The following is a 17,364-nucleotide window of genomic DNA, read 5'->3' on the forward strand; positions in this document are numbered from 1 at the left end:
TAGACTGGGTTGAGTTCAGTGTGACAGGTAGATTATGCACCAGAGGTAATTTCCTGTGAAACATAAAATGTGAAAATCTGAAGCAAGGACCTTGGAGAAGAACTTACCATTACCTGTCCTACCCAGACAAAGCACTCAGAAAATAAATGCACATGTAGCCCTGGCAAACAATCAGGCTACATTACTAATGTGTTCAACTAGGCTGAAGTTTCAGCAAGTAAAGACAATATACAGCCCAAAGCAATGAACTTTCCACACAAGATATATGGATATATTTAAGTATATTTCTCAAAGATACAATGGTATTTCCCAACCTAGAAACTGAACCTGCAGCCCATTTCCATAACATTACACCACACTGAAACCCTACTCTCCCATATACCCTCCATCCATCCAGTGTCTATACCCGCTTATTCCTGGTCAGGGTCACGGGAGGTGCTAGAGACCATCCCAGCATGCATTGGGCAAGAGGTAGGAATGCACTTTGGACATATACTGTATATAGTAGGGGACAAGTGTTCAAGTGTTCACAACCTGTTTACAAGACCCACTGTCGCAGTGATGGTCATAAGGCGCGTGTGTCTGGGTTGTCCCAGGTGTCTTTCCAAACGTTCCTCGTTTATTTCCGTGACGCAGGGCGTAGTGCACGGGCGTGTCCCTTCCGTGTTCTCGGCCCACACGCGGCCGCGGTCTCGCTCCTTTTCGGGGTTCTCGTCTTGTAAATTCGTCCCAGCGGTTTTAACGAACAAACAAACAAGAATAAAAAAAAAAAAGGCTTCGTTGCCCCGCGTGACTTCCGTGCCCCGCGATCACTGCAGTGAATCCCGCAGACCGGTGCTTTTATTTACTGCGGCAGTGTGCCGAAGCCCCAGAGTATTACTCAGGCACACAGCCTGCCACCATTAATATGCTTTCGCTTCTTTGCTTACGTGACATTTTTTTGCCCTTCTCTCTCTTTCATCATTATTTTTCTTTTTCGCGCTGGCTGCGGTCGCCGCGATCCCCGTTGTCGCTTGCTGTCACGGGCCGTCGCCAGCCCGGCTCCTAGCTGAGATCCAGGAATATTCATCATAATGCTATTGACCCAGGTAGGGTTGGTAGATTTTAGAATTTGTAAAAAAAAAAAAGATCAGACACTTGATCAGTTTGTACAGTTTAGTGGTAGGAATAAACAAGCAGTGTTGGGCTGAATGGCCTGTTCTCGTCTTACGTTATGTTATGTTATGTTATGTTATGTTATGCTATGCTATGCTATGCTATGCTATGCTATGCTATGCTATGTTATGTTATGTTATGTTATGTTATGTTATGTTATGCTATGCTATGTTATGTTATGTTCGTGAAGCCGGGGTGGGGGTCTATCAGAACCAATCACTGCCTTGGGGGTGGGGGCGGGGGCGGAGGGGTGGGGGTAGTATCTTTCAGAACACATAGAACATCTGGGGGGGGGGGGGGGGGGGGGGGGTGAGGAGAATCCGTTCTGGACCACAAACTGAACCTATACAAATAATGTTTTAAAAAGAGTCCAAAACCGGGAACCTGGCAACCCGTGCGTGCAGCGATTGCTCATGTTCCCTCGGCGTTCGGACGCAGTATATAATTACGCTCGGGCGAGCTCTTCAGAGCCCGGCGCACGCAGACCCGAGGCAGAGTAATGACCTGAGACAGACGCAGCAGGGTCACCGTGCGCCACAGAGACGGTCTCTATCGACGGTGCGTCCGTCCTTCCCTCCGCCCCGCTTCTCTATGCAATCAACAAAGAAACGGAATAAATTCATTACGGTTGGCGAGGTCACCGCAACCTAATTCAGAGCAGATTTCTCAGTCAATGCAGGACCCAAGGCTCCTCTCCGCAGGAGACTGCTCAGTGGCGCGCGTTTGCAGAGACCCAGAGCATTACGCAAAGCAGCACTAAACCACCTCCCCACTGGCAGCGACGGAGAGATACACCAGGAGGATTTACACGACGGCGCTCTGCGCTGCTGAACGGGGCAGAGCAGCCAGCAAGGTGGTCTGAAGGATCTTTCTCCCGGTGTCTAAACAATTCAAGATTATCTCCGGCCAAGATATTCACTCTCGTGGGGGCTGTGGAAAAGCCCATCCGCGGCGCCAGGGTGCGGGGGTTGGGTAGGGTTGAGGGGCCCTGGACCAGCCAGGCCTGTCAGGAAATCGATAGAGATTTGAGGAGCGGAGAATGAATGGAGGACAGGGCCGACTCGAAGATGGCCGGTGTCACTCTCTCTGCGTGTCCGGCACCGACCTGCTCTTCAGTTTCCTCGAGTACGCACCTCATCCAGCGGTAGGGGATTAGTTTTCACAAAGTCAGGAGCAAAGTCAGCGGAAAGGTCAGCTGACAAAACACTCCCCGGAAGAGCCAGCCTGCTTCATGAGGGGGGGAGATCGTTTTAGGTAAGTATTCACACCAACTGCCACACAGTAATTCCACTTGGATTTTTTTGGGGAAAAAAACAGTAATAGTACAGTAGTCAGACAAATTAATGATTCAAAAATGCTCTCTCAACAGATGTTTGACTATAATTGCACTGCTCTCAAGCAAAAGTGTCTATCAGCTATGCATTAAAGTGTTTAATGTGTGCCAAGAACTGCTGGTGACAAATTGTCCAAAATATTTTAGAGAGCACTGATTCAAAAATCACATTAAGTTCTGGAGATGACAGAGTCAGTACACCCATAAATATTGAGAATATGACACAAGCTGCTCATTTATGTAATGTAGCCTAATGAAGGCTCGACTGTTTATAAAAATGGGTTTCCCCAATTTTCCCAAATGCTCATAAGGGTTTATAAAATAGACATCAGCATTCATCGCCTGACCCAGAAACCCTGTCCTGAACAGGGGTGAGCATGAAGGGGACATCTGTTTCCGGATTGCACGCCAACTTCTGCTTAATTATTAAAACAGCCAATTCGTTTACATGACCCGACATTTCAGCTGGATTTCTTGATGAGTTCACAGATTTCAGCGGGTCCGGTGTCTGTTCCTGTGCCAGATGCCAGAACGTGAAATGGTTTTTCTGCGATCTAATCTTTGAGTGAACCCGCAATGGCATAATTGGCAGACAATTGGCAGAGACATAAACTTGCATACCAACTGGCCCTATAGGAATGGAATTACACCACCCCCCTCCACCCTGCAACCCCCCTACCCCCCGTTTTATCCTCATTACATTACAATCACTGAGCAGACCCTCTTATCCACATCGACTTACAAAAGCGGAGAACATCAGTGCTAGTCCCAGGAACACAAAAACGCAATGTCAGCAAGAAGGCGGAGGTTCCAGTTATAATCAATAAGTGTAAAACCTTGCAAAACAACAATTAGTATCAAAAGCAAAAGTAAATACCACCACACGGTTAACCAGTCTTCACACAGTTTTACCGATAATATTATTATTCCAAATGAATAACATAACATTATAAATTCCAGAAAAAGAACGAAAGAAAGAATAATTACAGAAGGTCAAGGGAGTCTTTCTACACTCTGGAGAAACGGGTCTGCAGTCTGTGTCAGAAGATGGGCAGGGTTTCATGGTGGGTGGGTGGGGGGGGGGGGGGGCGGAGGGGGTGGGGGCAGGTGCAGTGAGAGGTCAGTGAAACAGAGAGATCTGACTTGCGTGCAGGGTCAACAATCACTTTTGAAGATCTAACGGAGCCCTCGCTGAAATGCTTAATAGGCGAGCGCCAAGGTTTTCGAAATGGATGTGAATGGATGTGGGCGGCCAGCGGAGGGAGGTGAGAAGGGGAATGACACGGCGGAACCTTGGGGGTCAGAGGTGTGATGGTGGAGCCAGGGTGACCAATCAGGAGGGAGTTATACAGTTCTCAACAGCACTTGACCAACGTCTGCTGTTTTAAAGGGGTTACCATAGCAATGGAGGCCTGCTGCAAAAAAAAAAAAAAACATGAAGTAAAAAAAAAATGAAAATAAAAATCAGTGAACATCCACCCCAGTCAGTGATTAAAACAATCCCCTCATCATGTTTACAGATAACGTCTTTGCTAAATGACCGAACTACACTACATTAATACACAAAAGGCGAAGCACTGACAGAAAAATGCATTTTGCTCATCTTTCTGAAAGGGCTGTAATCACTTAGCCTGAGTCATTTAGTTACTGGCGACTTTGGTGATTGAGGGTTGGCCATTAATGGAAGTGAGAACTCCTAAATGAGGTAAAGTGGAGAAAATGGGAATAAAAGAGAATCATATATAAACGCTGCCTCCCTAATGGGAAGACAATGTCCATATGAGGCAAAAATGGGGATTTACGCTTCAGATTACATCGCTCAACTCACAGCTGTATTTTGGCAACTGGTACATTTGCCATGTAATGCAGTGTAGAGAATACTGGAACAGCAGATGTGTGTGTGTGTGTGTGTGTGTGGTGTGTGTGTCTGTGAGTTGTGTTTGTGTATGTAGGTGTGTTGTTTGTGTGTGTCTGTGTGTTGTTAGTGTGTGTCTGTGTGTATATGTGTGTGTGTGTGTGTGTATGTGTGTCTGTGTGTTGTTAGTGTGCGTCTGTGTGGTGTCTGTGTGTATATATGTGTGTGTGTGTGTGTGTGTGTGTGTGTGCGTGTGACTGCGTGTACATGTATGCGCTTGTGTATTTGTGCACACGTTTGTTTGTTGCGCGTTGGCCAATATTACCAGACATTCATCCTACAAGATCTTCCTTTCTTTTTTTCTCTGACAGGGGGAGATAATCTTCACCCCCGCTGCATTGTGTGTTCCGGTAAGTAAAAAGCTAACGGTGCACTGATAAGCCCCTGAATAATGCTCACCGTCCTCAGTGTGAAACACAACAGATTGTATCCCACGTAGCCGGGGACAATATTACTGGCATGAACTCAAACAGCTGGCAACGGGAGGAGAGTTCTCACAACGAGCCGAAAAATCGTTGGGATGATAATGAGCACCCAGACGCCTGTAAGCGCAGCGGCAGCTTAAACGACTGTCATTCTTATTATTGCATTCACGTCACCGCAACATCGATTTGCAAGCTGCGGAAATGTATAATTAGAGGAAATTATTTTAAGCTAATAAAAAAAATAAAAAAAGAGGAAAAAAAAAAAAAACCAAATTGCGTCGCGCAACTCCACCGGTCCAATTGATTTGTAGGCACGGCGCTCGTCGAGCAGCGCATCCGTTCCTCAAATGGCATTCGTCATGAATTATTTCAAAAACATGCCTCTTAATAGATCCGGAGAACAATGTCGAGCTCCATTTTCTTTCTGCTTTTTCCACTTCCCCCCGTCTTTTGCAAGGCTCATTTGAATGTTAATCTCCAGGCTAATTGAAAATGAACTCTAACGTTGCATCTATTAGCCCCCATTTATTTATTTTGCTGAATTATCATCTGGTACTTGAGACAATGCTGTAATGATACAAATTCTAGGTGTATTTTAACAAGTCTGGAAAGGATAAATATTCAGACCTTCACACCTAATCCCAGTAAAGCTCCCAATAAAGAAAAGTGGTGTTCTTTCCATATTTTTAGAAATGTTTAATATCTTTAATATCAGGTCACCTTTCCCTCTGTATCTCGAGCTGAAAAAACAATCCAACCATCCATGAGAGTGCAGTGGTTCAAGCACGCCCAGGGTTTCCAGACATTACAGGCCTCTTGACCGCTACTAACGATACAACAGGAAAAAACACCATGGTACCAGAGATATAAATCCGCCCCTACTTTTTTTTTTTTACAAGGCACTCCAAACGAAAAAAAAAAAAAGGGTGCGGAAATCATGAGTACTAAGCGTGTGAGAAGGTGGGTAATTCCAAGACCTCGCGCTTCCTCCTTTAGAGATTTCGCATCACTTCATCGACTTCAACGGCTGTTGACCCCTACGCCTCTCTCACACGAAAGGAAAGTGCGCCACGCGGGAAAACGATGCTGACAATTCACGGTGAAGTGGCCCAACGTGCTGGCGGTTTCTGCAGCAATGCCTCCATGCTGAGAACCACGCAGGGCTGGCCCCTTGTAGACAACGAACGAGACGAAAGTGTGGGTGTGTCCCCCTGAGCCAACCTGGTGAACCCACAACTCGAACGTAAAGAGGTTTGGGGGGGGGGGGGGGGGGGGGAGGGGGGGGGGGGGGGGACAAGCAAACGTAAAGCTGAAAAACCAAAAAAAAAAAGAGGATGACTTATGAGGCAGTGCGGTTAATAGAAGGATAAGAGTTACATAATTTGAATGAAGGGCCAGAGGAGAGGGGGCGGAGACAGCGGTGATGAAGCGGTCTGTTTATTAAAGGGAACAGGCATTAATCACTTGGAGCCGGGTGCCCAGAGGCCAATAGAGAGAGAAGGAAGCTAAGCGCAGAGGTGCTTGAGCTCTGATTACGGGGGTGGGGCGGTGGGGGCGGCGGAGGGGGTGGAGGGGGTTCTGGGGGGGGGGACGGGAGCATTTTATTAACAGGAAATGAGTTGCACGCCGGAAACTTATCAGCCAATTTAGAGAAACAACGCACACTGAGTGACTCGTTCTTTCCCCTCAGAGGCAAGATCAGGCCGGCTAACAAAGGATCGGATCTGGCACTGCGGATGCGCTGAGGCAGGAAATGGGGGCCGGGGTGGGGGGGGGGGGGGATGGGGGGGCGGGGTGTCAATCACGCTTCCGGTGTACAGACCTGAAAGTAAGGTGGATTCGGTTTCAGTCATTCATTTAGCTGTTTTTTTTTTTCCACCAGCTTGGGATTTGGCAATTATAACCACAAAATTGTGAATCACAGTATCTCATGCTGGAAATTGCACTTGCACTTCAGAAAACAGGAAGGCGAAGTTGGCAGGGCCTTAACGCACCCGCACAGAGGTCCGTTTTTTTTTTTTTTAAAAACCTTTGACGGTGGTCCAACAGCGTTTCAGCAAAATGCAACGTGATTTATCAGCGACGTGTTATAAACACTTTGAGATGTCACTGGAGAAAACAGGTGTACGGCCAGCGGAACATATCTCTGCCCAAGATCAAAAGAGACAATCTACCCAGCTTCCTGGAACTCAAAGTCAGCAGTTTGTAACAATCGCAAAACACCTTAGATCGCATTAATCGATACGAGGGAAACTGTTGTAGGGGAGAAACCGTTAGCCAGGACAAGAGAACAAATGCAAGATGCCCACTAACAGGACATTCAGGGTGGGAGGGATGGTTCTGTGTACTTAGGTGAACTGAGACATTGCTGCCCCTTCGGCAAGCATTCAGAACAAGCCTCTCCCCCACATTAAATTTGTGCGCTCATAAGGGTTTTATTTTATTTTCCGCCTTTGTTTTAAATTCCAAACACGTTACGCGGTGTTCGGTGAAAGAGGGTGCTTGGCTGGCTGCAGACGGAGGATCTCCAGAGGGCAGCCGAAGTTAAAAATCATAAAATGGATGACTGAAAGCTGGGGCGCGCTGTGCGGGCAGCACAAAATGAAATGTTTCCCTGGGGGCATGTTGGGATATGAAGTCCAGAGCAAGCGATTTTGTTTTTGTATGTTTTTAAAAAAAAAAAACTCTTTTCCCATCAGGTCTTCTTCCCTCAGATGAAGATTTCTGACCATTAAGTTCATGTCCATGTGGAAAAGGATCCTCAGATTCACCAGTAGATGAGGCCAGCATATCCTGCTCAAACACCACCTCTCATTGAACTGATGGGTCCCACAATCTGAGATCAAATCCCAACCGTGGCGGAACCATCTGTGGCCGGTAGTTCCATAGGGCGCCCAGGGCCTGGTGAGGTCGGATAGGGGTCCCCATTTCAGTGTTATCTGGTGACCCCCTACTGGTCGATCGGGCCCCCATGGCCTGCATGTCAAAGCTGCAACTGAAAAATCTTCCAATGACTCCACTCTATGTAAACTTAGCCGTAGTCTGTAGTGTGATGAGTAGTTGACGACACCACGTGATTCAGTGGAGAACCGTGGATGTCTACACTCTCCCAAATCTGCAGTGGGGTTTGCACAAGAACGTGGCTGCAGTTACATTTTTTTTTTTTTGTTGTTGTTGTTAAAATATTCATGTCATCTGGCTCGAATTGGTTTTAAAAATACTGGCAAGACAAGATATGCCGTTTCATTTTAGCGTTGGAGCTGACCCAGAGCCACTCCAAACATCTCTTCGACACTTCCCCTGAGGGGGGAACACAGACCGAGCTAAACATAAACAGTGATTCTGAATCAATGAGTCATTGTAACGTTCTCCGATATTCACCCCAATCCCAGCAATTACAACCGGTGGGCAGAACCGTCCCGAAACTCCCGCGGGGAGAGACTTTAATCAAAAGCAGTTAATCCCGTCAGAGGCGTTCAGGATGAGCACATTACAATTCATTAGGACTCCGCCAAAGAGAGGCGCCGCCTGTTCCCCGTTTCGCCCCCCTTTCCGTCGGCGTTCTCCCGCCGACGATTCGCGGAGCAGAGGTGCCGAGGTGCCGCCGCGCACTCGGCGATAGGGGCTAACGAGGAAAAATGTTTTCGGAGTATCGATCAAATTACCTGCGCGAAGACGCCGCGGTCATATCGCGGTGTTTTGGCATTAGTCACGGAGCCAGGGGTGGGACGCGTGCTTTATTGCCAGCATCCATCATGCGCCCGGCCCCCTCCCTCTGAAGGTTGAGCGGAGATGTGCACTTCGAGACGCGTTTTAAAAGCAGAGCCGCATTCTCGGGTTTGAAGGAAGATTCGTTTTTTGTTTTTTTAAAGTTCAGGTCCAGGTGCTGTTCTATATTTAAGTAACGCTCCGTTTTGAAAGGGGACTCGTCGAGACTCCTGCACACATATTCGCGTTGGTGGAGCTGTGTGATTCATTTGAACCGATCTCAATGCAAAATTCAGTGTAAAGATGAAAAGTTAGTGTTAAGCTTAAGCTTGGTTGGAGCACTGTGTGTAGTTTGGTTCTATGTTTGGTTGGAGGTCTTATTTTTAGCTCCAGACATCTCTATGTTGGGCAGCACGGTGGTGCAGTGGGTAGCACTGTCGCCTCACGGCAAGAAGGTCGTGGGTTCAAATCTCGGCTCGGGGCCTTTCTGTGTGGAGTTTGCATGTTCTCCCTGTGTCCGCGTGGGTTTCCTCCGGGTATTCCGGTTTCCTCCCGCACTCCAAAGACATGCAGGTAGGCCGATTGGAGACCCTAAATTGCCTATATGTATGAGTTCAGGGTGGATTACTGCCTCTCGCCCAATGCAATGTCTCTCGCCCCTACGACCCTGCTCAAGATAAGCGGGTATAGATAATGGATGGACGGACAGCTCTGTGTTAGGTTTGTCTATGTGCTTAGATTGAGTTCTGTGCTGAATCTGAGCAGCGTATACTTATCGCAGCCACATCTGTTTCATCGTTACAGCCACATCTGCTAATTTCAAAGTGACAAGACCGCAAAAAAAAAACTCCCTCAGAGACTCGAGCTACATTATCAGCTCAAAATCTCTTACCCTTCCTTTAAGTTTTTTATTCATAATCAGAAGACAGATATAACTAAATCTGAGCGTAATTAAATGAACATGTTGTGAATACAGTTTCAGACAAATTAACTGTACAACACTTTGAATAAGCCCATGTTTAACAGAATTACTTTTCTTCAAATACACAAACAGGAATAAGGAGAGCAACTGTAGCTGCCAGCTGCCTCTCTATGAAGAAAAGAAGCAGGTGGATGTCAGAACATATTTCAGAAGAAGCATGTGCTAATGTACAGTACTTCTCAAATGACAGTTGTGACTGGTCTTTCAAAACTGCAATTTAAGCTGTAGAGCAGATAGCTTACAAATATTTGAGTATTTGACTAATATCATAAAGGAATATATAAAGAAAATCGTTCAAGAATACATTCTACACTGAGAAGTACAGGCTTTCAGAAGTCCTTATTTATAATTAATAATGAATCATGCACTGAGAGACGTTTCTTTAAAGGACTGTGGAAACAAATTTTACACAAGAAAGAGAGAATAGATAAGTTTTTCATTTCTTAAGCTAGGAGGAAAGAAGGAAAAAAAGAAAAAAGGAAAAAAAAAATCTTCACAATTGCAGGCTACATCTGAACGCTCGAACCCATTATTAAATCAAAGGTGCTGACATACAAAGTGGGTACATGGTAGACTTCCATGTCTGAAGTGCTCTTCAACAGAATGTGACGATATGGAAATGGGCATTGCCGGGGCACTTATTTCACTACGGCAAATCATATTCTACTCAGGGAGAAAATCTACACACTGATCAGCAAGAGTACACAGTCATGGAGCTCAATGAAGCATGCATGTGCGCACACACACACACACAAACACACATTAAGACAGAGCTGAATGAAGCACACACACACACACACACACACGTTAAGACAGAGCTGAATGAAGCACACACACACATGTTAAGACAGAGCTGAATGAAGCACACACCCACACACACACACACACACACACCCTGACTGTAGAGTGCCGTGTGGGGACCTGTTGGAGTGGGAACTGGATTCACGACTGCAGGGGAATGGGGGGGGGGGGGGCGACTCATCGCACACATTTGCTCCAAGCCAGTTTAATATGATAAGCGGTGTCAAGTGGCCGTGGGTGATGTCATGCACAAAGTAATATGGTGTGTGGGAGGACAGGATGGCTACATTTATGCGCAGTTAAGGAACCATCAATACGGCAAATGGTATGTTCTAAAACACATCACATATAGGTTGCATTGGAATGTATATTGCGAATTATGAATGTGTTTGTGCCATCTTTCCCTCCGCGCCTAAATGCAATACCCCATAACGAGATGAAAAGCTCATATTGTGTTGCATTGTAATGTATTGCATTGTCTCATAATGGTTATTGTTTAATATTCAAGTGCACCCGTACCGGTTGTTAACATATTCAGTGAGCAGTGAGGAGAAACGTATGCGTCTATACAGCACAAGGGGTTCAATGATGCTATAGTATAGCAAGGAGGAGGAGACGGAGCTGGACATTGAAGGAGCAGAGTTTGTGGATGATAAATAGCCTCTGTTGGCAGTGTTTGTGTACACAGTTAAATGTTCAGTGTTAAATAAACTCTTACAGAGTTTATATGAGTCCACTATGGCCAGTGTGGACTCATATAAACTGTTTTAAGAGTTGTACTAACACTGGACATCTTACTGTGTATGTTGGAGGTCAAAGTAGACCACCTGTTCATCAGCATCCCCACTGAGGGATTTGGGGGAACAGGCTGAGACTTCGGCCATCGATGGGGCCGATGGTGAGTTCCTTTTGTTTTAGTGGCACTGAGAACACTGTCCGTGCGTCACTCAGAGAAATGAGTAACCCTGTTTTGGTAGGCGGAGAGTGAGTCAGGGACATTAAAGTGAGCTAAAATGGTGGTGTCATCAGAGACCGTGAAAGTAGATGCTGACGCTAGGTGGGGTTTTGCTGTCAGTTGCGTATAGTGTGTATAGGAGGGGATTGGGGGCACGTCCCTGTGGAGCACCTGTATTTGTGACGATCGGTGGTGACAGGGCGACCATAACCCTGACAGACCGAGATCTGTCACTGAGGCAGCTGTGGATCCAGTGCGTGAGAAGACGCTGCACACCAAGGTCTCTGACATTAGTGAGCACGACACGCTGTTGCATTGTGTTAAAAGCGGAGCTGAAGTCTATGAAGAGTATGCTGGCATAGTTTCCTGCTGAGTCCTCAAGTGCTCAAGGTGCTTTGTGGAGTAGACAGTCCACAGCATCCTCTGTTCCCCCTGCTGGCCATGTGTGGGAACTGCAGGGGGGTCCAGTTTTGGGTCCCACTGCTGGCCAGATTCTACACTGCACAACCCTCTCCAGACTATTCATGGCTGTGAATGGGGAGGGGGGGGGGGGGGAGGGGGGGCAGTTGGGCACAGACACAATGGTGGAGGTTTTCCAGAGTACAGGGACAGTGGAGGAGCAGATGGATTTTTTTGAAAGTTGGGTGGAAAGCCAGGGAGAGCTCAGCTGCGCAGATCTTTAGTGCTCGCTGCGAGATGCCATCTGGGCCAGGGTGGCATCCACTGGACAGCAGAGGAACATCGTCACGGCTCCCCCTCAGAGCAGATGGATTTGCATGACGCATCGCGGCGGCCATTTTACCCCGACTTCTCACTGAACACAATACTGTGGCAGTTTGCCTTTGGCCAGCTTGTGCTGGAATGCGTCTGAGCCAGGCATTCTGGGATATGGGGCCCCATAAAAAGATCTCATATTGGGACCCACCCCATCCCTGCACAATTCTTTGAGGGCCTCTGGAATCATCGTAACACCAAACCCCCCCCCCCCAACCCCCCAACACCACCCCCCCCTACACACACACACACACACGCACAGTGCAAATGCATGCATGACTCATTAATATATACTGTTTCGCCCCATCCGCCATCCAATAGGTGCATAAATGACTGATGCATCTATGCTGGGCTCTCATCCTGAATCTGACATGTAAATGGTCATTTATGCTCAGTGTACATACCAGACGTCATACACAACTTTCTGGAAAAATCTCTTGGAAAGTGCATTCAGCTTCATACTACAAAAACCTGTCCATGGAGGCAATGAATCCAAATGCCACTATGTGGCAGGGCTTGAGCATTCAACGCAGAAGCTAATGCTAATAAAGATTAAATTAGTTAGTATGCATGCATGTGCAAAAGCAAAGCTTGTGGTATTCCTTTTTTCTAGTATACCCATTTCAATTGCTTCCTAAAATATGGTTGTTGATTGACCTGGACATTGTTATCAAGCTTTCATTCCATCTAAACGTATCACCACAGAAGCCAGGAGGTACTGTCAACCGCTGAATGTGTCTGGCCGCACAGGCACTGATAAACACGCACTCTGTTTTCCATTGGTCTCTTGCTTTTATATTTTAGCGGTTGCAGCGTTTTAGTTAAGTCATTCCAGGCTTTTATTTCTCCACAAATACACATTGCTCAATCACACCAACACTTCTGTGGCTCTGAGGATTGACTCAGTGTGCGCAGGGTGTTATTAATGTGCAAGCGACCAAGGCCAGCTTTTCAAAATTCGTTTGTGAGTCTGGTTGGATTGTGTGGTTGGATTCAGTATTTTAACATCGTTACATCCTTCCTCAAAATAGATGGTAGGTTGGACGACTAAACATACACAAGACTGTTGTAGAAATTTTGGAAGCACGTTTACCATATTTTGGCAATGGTCTCAACCCCCTAATTGTAAACTAGGAATGTGATTCACTGGTGAAGATTCTGGCCTTTATTCTACAATGTTTCAGGTTTGATTCTCAGGTGGGCTGCTGCCATTGCAGGTTATGTAAGCTGGAATGGAAAATGGCATCTGCTCAGAAAATTTAATGTGTAAATTTTAATTTTAGCATTGGGCAGGATGCCAAGCAGGTGACATTGGATACTGGGAAAGGGCCAAGAGTTTTTATTGAAAGTGGATAGACCAAAAACGTTAGGACCTTGCCCTGCACATTTGCATAACTACAGATCCATAAAGCACATTGTACGCGCTTTGCCCTACACTGACAAGTCATCTACTGATCCATTCTCTAACAACATTGTATTGGAGAGAGAATAAACGCGCCACAGAGGTTGGAGCACGACCGCCGGTGTTACGCGCGATTAGACACCGCTGCGTCGTCCCAATCTGGACTGAGAAATGTGCAATTATTTTTTAAGCAACGCCCGCAATTACATTGTGTCAGTCAGCCTTACGAGATAGTAGTTACTCACAAGTGATTTTGGTCGAACTAATGAGCGGAGAGAGGGGCTTCACAGTTCTGTTAAGGCGGCTTTGATGAATGACTCCTGTCTCGTGGCTCACGCTGTCATTAGCCTGGCAACAGATAGCAGCGAAGTCTTAAGAAAATGGAAAATTGATCTCCCTCAATTTTCTGCTGCGCCAAAAAAAAGTTTGTTACTGATGATTCAAAAGGTCTAGTTTTTTTTTTTTTTTTTTTTTTTTTTAAGAATATCTTATCTGTTTGAATATGCCATTTCTCTAAACAGGCCATGCAAACGAAACACGCTTAGATTTCAGCAGATTGTTGTCCACTCCTTATCTCAATTCTGAAATGAAGGTTGAAGGTTGTAAATTTTACGTGTGGTGAACGTTTTTTTTTTTTTTGCGAAATGAGTAGGCGATGACCTGTGAAAACTCTTAATGACATAAAATAATAAACATGAGATTTAAAAAAATAAAAATAAAAAACATTTTATCCCTTTATCGGTGTAGGTGGCACTTGGATAGTTTTAACTGTGCCTCTAGTGGTGTTTGCTGACCACGTGAAATTCACTTTTGCAAGTCGATTTGACTAAAAGCGTCTGGCAAATAGCTAAATTGTAAATTTTAGTTGTAAATTGTAAATCCTACTTTATGGCTTGTGTTAGGATTAAAGAGAATGCTGCGTTTGCCATAGGCAGCTTACGACAGCTGTCCGAAAGCGGATGTAATAGGTGCGTCTCAGGACGAGGGCCCTTCAGGTCTAGAAGAATGTTTCGGCTACTTTACTTTTGAAAGGATGCGCATGGGTGATCTCATCACATCATCAAATCATGTAAATCATAGCATAGCATCGTACCTTTGGGTGTGCATTGCGCACAAAGTCTGGAATAGACTGGAGGCACAGCATTTTAAATCAGAGCCAAAGTAGGGAGGGTACTAAATTGGACAACGGTGACACCTATAGCTCTGATTTGAAACAGTTTTCTTTGAGACTCACAAACGAGCAGCTGGATTCCTCTCTACTGCCCTCTGTGGATGAGTTTCTGTAATATAAAGTCGGCAACGTCATAGGAAAAACATAATACCTAAGCGGTGTGTGCCAAGAAAATTGATCACGTTAAAATAGAAAAGCAAATGTACAATGGAAGCTCTACTTCTCCAGACTCTTTGTTCATATAATTAGTTGCCTTCAGTGAAATTACATTCCACTCTCTGGCTTCTTTTCAGGCTACGACACATTCTTTGCAAGAATTTGCCATAGAAGAAATTCATAGTTATCAAAATTCGGTTTAATTGCTGTGATTCATGACCATACCTTTTTTGTTTGGTATATTTGCTGTTGATGCAGTTATTTTATCAGATGCACTGTGGTCAATGTATTTGGAAGTCAATGTGTTCATAAAATTAATGATAGCAATAATAACGCTTGCTTAAACAAGTTCAGTTATTCAGGCTGCACTTATTCCTGTCAGGGGCCATGTCATTAATAATGTCAGTGCGTTAAAAAAAAAGAAGAAGAAAAAAGAACCGCTGCATATAACAGCTCTCAGGTAAGAGCTAGCAGGGAAATTAATCTTCCAAGATTAAGGCTATTAGTTTTCCCACACTGAGCATCACAGGGTTTGTTTGTAATTAAAAGAGAGGCACATCCTCCGTCATTAATAATTCCCAAGTCCTGAACGTAAAAACCTGGGGAGGGAACAGGAAGACTTGGAGAGGCATTAAATCACGGGGCAATGAGGCATCCCCAGCAAACTTTTCCTGAGAGAGAGACTGCACAGAAGGCTGGTACACCACGACTGAATCCCTTTCATACCACTTAGGGGGTACACTAAGGGTGCTCTGTAAATCATATACCTACTCTATAAATCACGATAGAGTACTATGCAGCCATTCAGAAATACTCTCTAAATTCAAGTCTCTGTATAATATGTGCATAATAATGTTTTATGATGAGATCAAGCCATTTAGCCCATGCAGGCACATCCTAATGCCGGGAGTATATCCTGCACTATACAAGCATCACCACAAACATCTCATGACTCCCGACATCACCTGCAAGTGCTTCTGCGCCCTAATTAAAATGTAATGTCCATGACTGGACAGTTTTTCTAAATGTTGCCTAATTCTGGAAACCATTTAGGTGCTCTTGATTTTTCTCCAAATGGTTTGCCAGGCAATTTTGTGTCAATGGCAAGTTTAACTATTGTGTTGCTAGCGACTGTCAAGGTCATTTATGTCCCGACACTGTTTCCCGGGGGGGCCCTGATCTCAGAGATTCTGGTTCAAACATGTTTTTCACATTCCACCATGAAGCCAATTTGGAACACCCTTTGAAATAACTCCTTTAATCTGCACTGGCTTCGGTCTACGATGAGCCACTTGTTTGGTAGCTTGTTAAAATGGTTTTTTTTGGTATTTTAAAAATGCAAATATGCAAGTCTGGTTTTAGTCTGACATTTTCAGAACAACCTCAGGCTGTCTGAAAGATTTATCAAACACTGGCTACCAGTATCGCCAATATGGTGATTTTTAGGAATAATTCCATTAAATAATACTTTAAAACCACAGAAATTTCTTATTTAAACCCCTTTAAGAATTTGTCCTTATATTTAGGACTTTGACAGGGTGAAATAGCATGAAATGGACATATGTGTCCTATCCCACCTATTGGGCATATACAAAAATTAATGGCTCACAAAAAAGTAACAATTCATTCTCTATACAATGCATATATTTAAAATACAAATTGCAGGAAAGTATCAAATATTACTAGTCTAGGCCATATATTGTACTTAAGAAAACAATTTTCCCTTAAATTAGCTAATTTCCAAATTATTAACCTGAGATTCAATATTTAATTAATGAAATGTTGCCCTAGGATGTTGCCCTTAATGATATACAGATGCACAAAGAGACAACAATTTAGGGATACAATACTCACTGTTGAGGTAATATATGGTGTCATGAGCCAGTAAAAACAGCATAAATTGCAAATAATTCCTTTACAAGGCAATTCAGCGGGTGCGCTAAATTGCTCAACGCCGTGTATGCCAGCATGGACAGCGTGGAGTCATTGCTATTTTTTGCCTGCAGTCTTTTCCAAAATGAACATGCAAAATTCATGGTTCAATTTCATGTATCCACTAGAGGGAACTAATGGTCCATACCAAAGTCTTCATAGGATTCAACAGTTTCTGATGCGTAACCAAGACCTTTGGGTAAACAATTTATATTTCCTGTTTTTCTCTGTGGCCGAACAGGAATACCTTTAGGCAATAGAAACTCTCCTCTGCTGTTCACAGACCAATACATTTCCAGCATTTCACTGTATGTACATGTATATGCACGTGACAAATAAAGCCTTTGAACCTTGAAATAAATAAACAGAAGCAAGCATAAACATTTTGTAGCGTCCATCAGTTTGTACTATTGGTGTAATTATTATTATTATTATTATTATTATCGTCATCATCATCATAGTCATCATCATCATCATCATTATTATTATTATTATTAGTAGTAGTAATGGTAATAGTTATTGTAGTAGTAGTAATAGTTGTTGTCGTAGTAGTAGTAGTAGTAGTTTTCAACCTTTAGTAAAAAATCTAGTTTTCAAGAGAGCCCCGGTCTGAAAAAGTAACAACAAAATGTAAGACACAAAAGTAGCAAGTTAA

Source organism: Anguilla anguilla, chromosome 1, assembly GCF_013347855.1.
Source record: "Anguilla anguilla isolate fAngAng1 chromosome 1, fAngAng1.pri, whole genome shotgun sequence".
Classification (NCBI taxonomy): Eukaryota; Metazoa; Chordata; class Actinopteri; order Anguilliformes; family Anguillidae; genus Anguilla; species Anguilla anguilla.